Source organism: Taudactylus pleione, unplaced genomic scaffold, assembly GCF_031769625.1.
Source record: "Taudactylus pleione unplaced genomic scaffold, aTauple2 ptg000015l, whole genome shotgun sequence".
In the NCBI taxonomy this organism is placed as follows: Eukaryota; Metazoa; Chordata; class Amphibia; order Anura; family Myobatrachidae; genus Taudactylus; species Taudactylus pleione.
In genome coordinates, this window is record NW_028284417.1 from 23,370,870 (window position 1) to 23,381,475 (window position 10,606).

The window sequence follows — 10,606 nt, forward strand, 5'->3', positions numbered from 1 at the left end:
CATGCATTGTTTTAAAAAATGAATGTGTAATAAAAAAAAAATGACATGCCCCCACAGCACAACCAGCATCAAGCTTTGAAGCCCCATTACTGGTTTTGCTAAACACAGGGGACAAATGACGCAGGGGTTCCCTGTATAAAGCACAACCAGCACCAGGCTAATCAGAGCCAGTCCTGGTTACCAAAATACAGGAGACAAATGACTTAGGGGTCCTCTAAAAAAAACTGAATTCTCCCATAGAGAATTCCGGAGGGAGGGGGCATGGTGTTCAAGGGGCTACACCTCAAAAGCTATTGAAGGTACGGAGCTGAAATTTGGCATGGGCTGGTAGAATTGTCGCTCGGTGCTGCATGGCAAAAACATAAAAATTGAGGTCTTGGGAGTAATCTACATTTCCAACTGTCAGTTTTTTCTGACACTTAATTAGGACCACTTTTCTGCTGTTCTCTATGGTAGATTTTTGGGAAGGCATAACTCAGGGTAGGGGGAGAATTTAGACTTGGGGTTTGTTTTATTAGGTAACTATTGTTCAACGGTAGGTACTTTTGGGGTTTAGGTAATTGAGAAAGTTACAGTTAAAACTATTACCTCATGAATCCACCATTATCGAGATAGGAAGTTTCAACTTGATACGCAGCCTCAGTAGGAGCCTCCATCAGGTGTACTCACTGTGGCTTCACTTGGGTGCACCAAGATGGCAGGTCAGTGCGGGCGGTAGCAGCGGATGGGCTTGGGGGAAGAAAGCAGCCGTAAGTTACGGCAGGAACTCGGGGGCAGCAGACATTAGCTGTGACTGTGACCCGGGGGCATTAGTGGCGGTGGAGGAGCAGGTGGAAGGACTCGGGGGAGGTAGAGCAGACAGATGCAGGCTCAGATTTGAAAGATCCGTGCTACCTGCATCTGTGTATAAATAAACACAAAAGCACAGATGGGATCAGTGAGACCCGTCTATGCTTCTGTGATTAAAAAAAAAACCCTGTGTAAAAAATAAATAAATGGCATGGCCCCCTCCCCAAAAACAACAACCAGCACCAGGCTTTGGAAAGCCAGTACTGGTTGTGCTAAATACAGGGGACAAATGCTGTAGGGGTCCCCTGTATTAAGGACAACCAGCACCAGGCTTTTCAGAACCAGTCCTGGTTGCCAAAATGAGGGGACAAATGATGTAGGGGTCCCCCTATCCAGCGCAACCAGCACTGGGCTCTGAGCTGGTCCTGGTCCAGGAAAACACTGGGGGAAAAAATGCATAGGGTTCTTCTGTTTATCCCAGAACCAGCACCGGACTCTTTCTAACAGGGAAGTGATGCCACAGCCAGGGGAGCCCTTTCACCGGGCCCCCCAGCCGAAGCATCACCCCTGACCGCTAGTCAGCCCTGGCTGGGGATCCTTGGGGAGCTGAGGACCCCCCCAATAAAGAGGTCCCCCTCCTTAGGGCACCCCAGGCCCAGGTTGATAGCCCAGGGCTATCCCCAGCACCTCTGGGTGGTGGGTGCTGTGTTGAAAATCTATTGTCTTTTGCAGTAGTACTACAGGTTCCAGCAGGCATTCCTACACACTGGTACTTGGAGAACCACAAGTACCAGCAGGGGGGCATGAAGGGCCTGCTGGTACCTATAGTACCCCTGCAAAAGAAATATTAAAATAAAACAGACACAGTTTTTTTAAATATTTTACTTAGCTGCACCTTCACATGGGGGAGCGGCAGCCTTTAAGCTCTTTTATATGGCTGCTGCGTCCCCCAGGACTTCTACGGCATCTTCACCTGGATGGCGGCGGCCTTTAAGCTCTTTTTCCAAGCCACCAGCCATCCAGGGCTTCCACAGGGGAAAAAAATTAGTAGGGTCCCCCTGTATTTCCCAGAACCAGCACCGGACTATTTCTAATGGGGGGGCTGATGCCACAGCCAGGGGAGCTCTTTCACCGGGCCCGCCAGCTGCAGCATCAACCCTGACCGCTAGTCAGTCCAGACCGAGGATCCCTGAGGAGCAGCTCCAGAGCACCCCAAGCCTAGGCTGATAGCCCAGGTCTATCCCCAGCACCCCGGGCAGTGGGTGCCAGGTTGATTGTGTGATGTGGTGCATTTTAAAGAATATTTTCTTTTGCAGGTGATTTTCAAAGACGGCCACCGAGAGCCAACCATGGCTCGCAATGTCATCAGCGGGGGCACCTGGCAGCTGCGGGACCGGCACCTGTTCGGGTGTCAGTGCCATTTTTTAAATTCATAGATGCCCGCCACGAGCCATGATTGGCTCGTGGCAGCCATCTTTGAATTTCAAAAATGGCGCTGAGGCGCAATTTTTGAAATGGGCGCCACTGCCATACTCGGCAGAATGGCTGGCGGGGACTGGATCCTCTCGGATCCAGGCCCGCCACCAACTCTTGCAATGCTGCCGCTGTCTCCAGCACCGTTGGGTCCCGCCGACACCCGCGTCCTGCCACCCGTGCCCCCGCTGATGTCCCCACCGCCGCCTCCGTGTCCCCACCGCTGCTACCATTGGTGTTTTCCAGCGCCGCTATTGCCCGCAAATGACGGCCATCTTTGTACACCCAAGTGAAGCCACAGTGAGAACACCTGCTGGATGCTTCTACTGAGGCTGCGCAACAAGTTGAAAAGTCCTATCTTTATAATGGCGCATTCTTGAGGTAATAGTTTAAAAACTGTAACCTTCTCATTTACCTGAACCCCAAAAGCACATACCCTGGCACAATAGCTACCTAATAAAACAAACCCCAAGTCTAAATTCGCCACCTGCTCTGAGTTTTGCCTTCCCAAAAAAACCCATAGACTACAGCAGAAAAGTTGTCCTAATTGAGAATATCAGAAAAATGTGACAGTTGCAGCTTTAGATTACTCTCAAATCCTATTTTTTTATGTTTTTGCCCTGCAATTTGGCATGCAGCACCCAGTGACAGTTCCACCTGGCCATGCCAAATTTCAGATCTGTACCTCTAATAGCTTTTGAGGAGTAGCCCCTTGAACACCCTGCCCCCCTTTGGAATTCTCTATGGAGAAATCCATTTTGTTAGATGCAGCCTTAATATAAGGACACTATATATAAATTGCTGCAACCAAGCCTCCTACAACAAATTTAGAATTTATATAAGTTGTATTATTTCTTTTGTTTGCAGAGCAGAAAAAGAAAACACTGATAAGGGACAATAGCTAAATTTAGTTTCTGACTCATTAGCGTTAAATTCCTTCTTGTTCTCACTATTATCTATGTCATGACAACATAGGCTTTAGCTACATTTTGCTTGGCAATAATTCTTCATCAAACAATGAGAATGCAACTGGAGTTTATAATAAGCTATATTTGTAAGATAAAAAGGAGACACAATACAATAAACAAATATACAGTATGTGTCTTACAAAGATATGCGATTAGTTGTGCAAGTAGTGTTATTGAGACAAATACATTTGCAATAAATAAATAATTTATTTTAGCTTAGGAAATTTGTTTTATATGTCTTGGAACCAGAACATTATTTAGAAAGAGAACAGAATAATCTCAGTACAGTGTGTTAAGTAAAATAGCATTACAACCACCCAAAAATATTTGAAATGTTGCAGAGCTGAGTAAACTTTATTGTCTTGCATTTACTTACATTGCTCTGTCTCTTTCTATCTCTTGTTCTCACTTAATTCTGTATCTTTCATGTAATTATAGCAGGGCATGTTTCATTGTTCACAGTTTTTACATACTACAGTACAACCCGGAATGCTGAACAAACACATTCATATATTGAGTTTCAGTCAGACACTGCATGCACAAATAGGGGCTGAGGCGCATGAATCCCTGTTATATATGCACAGATGCGAATTTACTCATAATTATGTTTGAGATGAACAGTCCGGTTTTATTGAAAACCGAACACGTACGAACTATGGAGTTCCAAGTTGAACTGAGTAGAACCAAGTCCCAACTTGGGTCTTCTCACCAAGTTCGGTACTTGGATCTAAAAACCAGATCTTGCGTGATCTGGATTACGTGTAAGTCCCTTCCTCATCATTTCAGGTACTGTGAGTTGGTCAAAAATGACTGGAAATTCATGTTATTGATGTTAATAATACTATAGGAACAAAAAAAGGTCCAAGTTACATGATTTTAGCTGTTTTTATCAATTTTTAAAGAAATCCAAAACCAAAATCCGAACCAAAGCACTTGAGGGCGGTTTTGGCAAAACCAAAACAAGATAATGATTTTGAACCAAAACCAAAACATCTGTTATATCTTTATCTGTTATATCTTTCCATTTCTGAGTCCCATGGAACTTGGCAGGATCTGTCTTTCCGTGTGTTTGCGGCTAGAACTGGGCGGTGGCAAGATGATTCCACGTAGCCACCGTGACTTGTGGGATTATCGTAGACGTATCTGAAAGGCTCCATACGATTCTGATTCAGGCATACAGGAAAGGGAAGCCTGTTTCAGGCAATTCTAGTATGGGACTGATGCAAGTGCAGGTACTAATGATGACAGTTGCGGATGTCGGCGTAAAATCAATGGGCGACATGGGTTTCTGCTTGCACATGCACAAACCTCCGCATTGACCGCGTACTCCTATTAGCATTAAGTAGTAAAACAGGACAATTTCTTGACCTGAACACAGGGTATAATAATAGATTTTTGAAAGGAAGCTGCTACTTTTATAAGATGTTAACCTTCATCTATAAGTTTGTCAGTTCTCTCCCATTTATTACAATCTTTTTATAAAGCATGGCTCAAGAAATATGCAGAATCTCTGAGTCAGCCTAATAATTTAGGGGCATTTTTATATGGAACATGCTAATAAACAACAGACTGTCCTGTTCACCATTGTCACTTTCCTGTCCATCTCATTTCAATCATCCTGCTCGTAACATCTTCCATTCACAGCGTATAGTCATATCAAGTTCCACATGTGCACCTGTTCTCTCACTCCCTTTCATTTTCCTTAAGAAAGAAAAAGGAAAGCTGTAATACAACTCATGATAACAGGCCCTTAAAATTGTACATTAATCACATCCATTATTAAAAATGTGGTTTTGGGTGGAATTATGAATAGAAGAAGAAATCTGATCTTATAAGATGGAGACGCCTGCAATATCTTCATCAGTAACTGGCAGCTGAACAGAGGCCATTTAGTTAGACAATATTTATGTATTTTGGGGGTCATTAATCTTATTTTGTATTTAATGAAAAAAACATGGTTTAAAACCAATAAATGTACCCTAAAGGTGCCTACACACACAACGATGTTTTGAACGATTTAACTATAACGACATTGTAATTGTTCAAAAAATCGTTCAGTGTAAAACGATAAACGATCATCGTTCATGCGTGTTCACGTTTGTCAATTGTAGTTTGTAGTTCAGTCAGACTGGCCAACTGAACGATTTTCAATAGAAGTTGCAGCATTTTTCCATCAACACACAGAAAATCGTTTATTAAGTAAAGTAAAACCAACTACTGCTCCCCCCCCCTCTTTCGTCACAGCAGCCCAGCACACGCTGCTGTGTGCTGGGTTGCACTGGGAGACTGCTCGCGGCTGCTATAAAGCAGCCACAGCAGTCTCCTGTGCCTGTGGGGGGAGCGATCAAGCTGATCGTGCCCCCCACTGTTTATGTGCCAGGCTGAGGGGGCTCAGAGCGCCACACCCTCCAGCGCGCAGCGCCGCAAAACTTTTTTGCCCTCAAAGAGGGCGTGGCCATGCCTCCAGCGATTAGGCCAAGCCCCCTCTTACCCAGGCCCGCCGTGGCTCTCAGCGGGCCTGGACAGATGGTGGTGGTGGTAGGGGAGGGTGAGCAGGGACACTGAAAATTAATAGCTAATGTGAGTGACTCCTTGGATCACTGTGAGTGATCCAAGGAGACATTAGACAGAAGAACCCCCTGCAATCCCATGCTAAAAGAAAGTACAATATCTGTTTTTGCTTCCTGTCTGAGCAGCATGAGTGGAACATGCAGCAGCACAGAATCTTGACATAAGTAAAGTTAAGATTTTAAGGGATAAAGAGAGAGCCATGGAGGGGGCAGTAAGAGAATCCTTAAGGAAGTTGTGAAAAAGCCATGGAGTGCATAGTGAGAGAGATATGAAGGGGGCAGTGAGAGCCATGAAGGGGGCAGTGAGAGAGTTGTGGAGGTGAAATTGAGAAAGTTATGGACAGGGCAGTGAGAGATATGGAGTGGGCAATGACAATTATATGGAGAGGGCAGTGAGCAACCTATGGATTGAGCAATAAGAGATATGAAAGCGGCAATGAGATATGGAGATAATAATGACAGTGTATTGGAAGGGCAATGAAAGAGGGTGGGCACCAAGCTGCAATTATAAACACATTTTGTCAGTCAAATAAATACCCCAGCATTCTTTTAATATACATTAAGATACTTTTTCCAATTGTGTCAATAAAATGGTCTGTTTTATAATCACCTGTTTTTCAGTCAAATACTGTATATACAATATGGTGATCTAGTAATTGAGCCTTAATGAACAAAGAGAAGTCAATGACTATGTAATGCCAAATCCGAAACTGCTGCAAAGGATGGATGGAAGGATATTGGGTGATGATGATTAGTAGCCAGCCACAAAACATGCTGTTACTGTATGTGCAAAAATAAAAATACAATCACATTTTAATTATCAAAACTGAGACTATTATTTGACTTCTACATTGCTGTAGAAGTCAAATAAACATAGGTGAACATAGAAAATTAATTAACACCCGCAATAAGAAATCTATTTTGATGGGAATGATAGGTACAATATATTATTTTATGAAGCAGTATAACGTGTTGGTGGTACAGCAATTGAACTTGGACAGTATTGGACAATATTGTGATTTGCTGGAATGCTGTCAGCAAATCTCAACCAATAGACAGAATTAGGCACATGGGTCACTGAAATTAGTTCTTGTCCATGTTCATTTGTGCTATCAAAATGTGCATTCAGTGCTACTTGAGAAGTAATGAACAAGAAGGTAATTTATAAAAAAAAAATTTCATACAGACATTAAAAAAAAAATTAATTGCCCCTGAATTTAATCACCCCTGCTCAGGGTTCATCTGTATTAGAAAATGTTTCTGTCTGATACTGTCAACTACCTTAAACAAAATTAAATCCCTCATCTGCAAAATATTTTAGCTGTAAGTTAGAATATAGGCCCTGATTCAGACCCACTCGCATCCGCTGGCCGCTCGCTGGGTCTGTGGGCCTTTTGTTTTTTTGTTCTCCTGCCGCTCGCAAAGCTGTGGGAGACCACCCAAAGCTTGTGCGAGTGGCCAGGAGACCATCGTGATAATCGTGACCATCGGCCTTGCGACGAGACCCTGCGGTAAGGTCTAGGCTGCAGCAAGGCCGAGTGGACTTCCTGCTCTAATAGAGCAGGAAGTCCACTACTGACATCAGTAGTGATGTCAGTAAGGCCTCCCAAGGGAACACCTGCATTTGTCCAGCCACCCCCCTATCCACCCACAAAATGGGGCGAGCTGTCACTCACCATTGACAGCCGCCCCGTCTTATGAGCCCCGTAGCGACTGAACTTCAGTTGCTCAGCGGGGCTCGCGCACGCCTGACGCACCGCATGCGCAGTGCAGCAACATTGTGCGCTTGTGAGCGGCTCTGAATGAGCTCCGTAGAGCAATTTAATCATTGACACAAATATAAAAGTCCAACCTTATTTTTATGGGTCTCAGCAAAAGCCTTATGTATTCTTCTAACATGTCTTCTCACGTGATGAATTTGCTTGAGTAGTGTCTCTTCATTTCACTACTGTATGAAGTAATGGGAAAAAAAAGAAGCTTTTTAGAAAGAGAAAAGCTACAGTGATAACAAATAAAACTCCATCACATACAAACATTCCTTACAATAAAATGGTATAAATACAGGCTTTTGCTCAAAAATGTATGTAAAGCTTTATGCTTCCTAAATGTGAAATGTAAATGATGCACCTATTTACTATAAACATATATAAGCATTGTTATTTTTAATATGAAGCTGTTTTATGGGTACTCCACTTTTTTGATGTTCTAATCATCTTAATGAGCAATAACTTTATTTTCCTCTCGTCTCGACCTGTCCATGCTCTGATGCTAATATGACAACACATTAAGTTAATTTTCTAAGTCATTCATCCATGAAGTTGTTGAAGTCTTATGTATCAGGGTCAGTGAATGTGCAATATATGTCAGAGAAAATGTAGTCTTCATTGAGTAACAGGTAATTAATTACCTAGGTTAGTTTTTTTCACATTATTTACATTTTCAGTGAACTGCATTTGTAATTACATAATCTCTATTTGACATAATGATAAACCGTATATATTAATTTAGGAATGTCTGCATTACATTATATAGTCCAGACTTCCCCACTTTGTGATGTTAAGGTATATAAATATATGTTTTTGCAATACATCAATGTTATATTATCAAATAAATGTAACAAAAGTCAAGCATAATTAAGTAATACAGTTTTGGGAGAATCAACTAAGTGCAGGGTTCCAATGAAACCTCACACAATGTGCATCTGCACACATAGGGGTCTATTTACTAAGGGGAAAAAAGGGGGAAAAATGCTAAAGGCAGAGAAAATCTCTGTACATACCGCTTCTCAGTATGTACTAAAGGGATTTTCTCTGCCTGCAGCCTGCCAGCGCTAAATGCAGACTACAATATTGCACCCACCTGGAGCACTTAGCGCTGCCATAGACACCTATGGCAGCGCTAAGTGTCGTAGGTATTACTAAGGGGAGAGGTCACTTACCGTCGGCTGTCTTCTCCTGCGCTTATACACGCCTCCTGTAGCTGCATGTACCAGGACTTGAGCTGTGTCAGTATTGCCGTTTGTTAACAAAGGGCCTGATTCAGACCCACTCGCAAGCGTCTGTCCGCTCGCAAGTGGGTCGATGGTGTGCACTGCGCATGCGCACGACGGCGGGAGCTCTGTCGTGCGCATGCGCCAGACGCGACGAGCGAAGGACTTTCCTTCGCTCGTTGTGTCTGATCAAAGGGGGCGTGCTGTCGATGTTGGACGACAGCACGCCCCCTTTGTTGGGCGTGCCGGGGGCGTGCCTCCCAGACGGAGGCGTTCCCAAGGGAACGCCTACCGTCAGAAGCCGGCCCACTGACATCACTAGTGATGTCAGTGGGAGTGATTTTGGCTCTGATAGAGCCAAAATCACTCCGGGCCTTGCGGTTGAGAAACTCAACCGCAGGCTCCGGCTCGCAGTGGCGATGGTCGCGATGGTCAAGACCATCGTGGCCATCAACCTGCACGCTCGTATAGGCTGTGGGTGGAGACCCACAGCTATACGAGCGTCCAGGAGGACGCTCCATAATTATGGAGGACGGCCCTCATTCAGAGCGTGCGCTCTGCTCAGAGCGTCCGGCTCTGAATGAGGGCCAAAGTTTGTTGAAAAAAAAAGTCACTGCTGCCGGCCGGAGGTGGCGAGTCACACAGGGCTGTCAGGGGAAAGGAGTCTCAGGGGTTACTGCCGAGCGGGTGACTGAACGTTCACCCTCCTCGGCACGTCTATTTTTAGTAACAGCTGCGTTAGCCAGCTCCTGCTTCGCAGTGGTAGCAGGCGAAGTAGGAGTGGCATTACCTCCACGATATGTGGAGTCTTAGTAAATAGACCCCATAGCGAGTAAACATTGGAGGAAAAGCTCACTCATTGTTTGCTGGGCTGAGAGCAAAAACAAGCAATGTTATCATACAGTACTTGGATAACCTGCGTAACATTAGTAAGTGAGGTTCCAATGAAACCTAACAGCTAGTATTGCATTAGTTTTTTTCTTTACTTTACTCTCCAGACACAGGGGGAGTGGGAATGGATGACACGTGCATGTGTGCATCATCCATCTGCGCTGTTCGGTGACACCATCTGAGAGGGTGATACCCACATAGCAGAGCAGCTCTGCTATTTTGAAGTCATCCCCCTTGGATGGTGTCATCCGGAGTGGCCCACACACTCTTAGTGGTAAATTTACTAAAGTGAGAATTTTTAGAAGTGAGTTTTAAAAGAGATGTTGCCCATAGCAACCTATCAGATTCTAGCTATTATCTTCTAGAAGGTGCTAGTTAAATATTAAGTAGAATCTGATTGGTTGCCATGGACAATATCTCTTTTAAAACTCACTTCTAAAAACTCTCACTTTAGTAAATTTACCCCCTAGTGTCGCCATTGATGGGGCATGCAATTAACTAGGGCACTAAATGGTGCATAAAATTAACAACCCATGTAGAGAGAGAGGTGTCTATCTACAGTAGATCATCTAGAAGCTTTGGGGCAGGGGGGCCTTCAAAATATTGCTATGGGGCCCTCAAAGTTTTGTCTACATCCCTGAATGGCAACCAGCACTAAAATAACTACAATTATTTATTTAAAAAAAATGTGCTCCTTGGTTAGGCCTGGTGATACTAATATGGCTTTGGTTGTTTTCCAGGTAAGTTACTGTTTTAACCCCTTGGACAAAGGTTCTTCATCATATGCAGCATTCATAGAGAAGAAAAAGGATATTTGTAAGTGCGACAATCTTCAAATATCAATTAATAAAATACAAAAATGTTCTAAATGAAAATCATCTATCATTAATGATCATTTGTATTTGTACATATGTTTAGAATTTTCT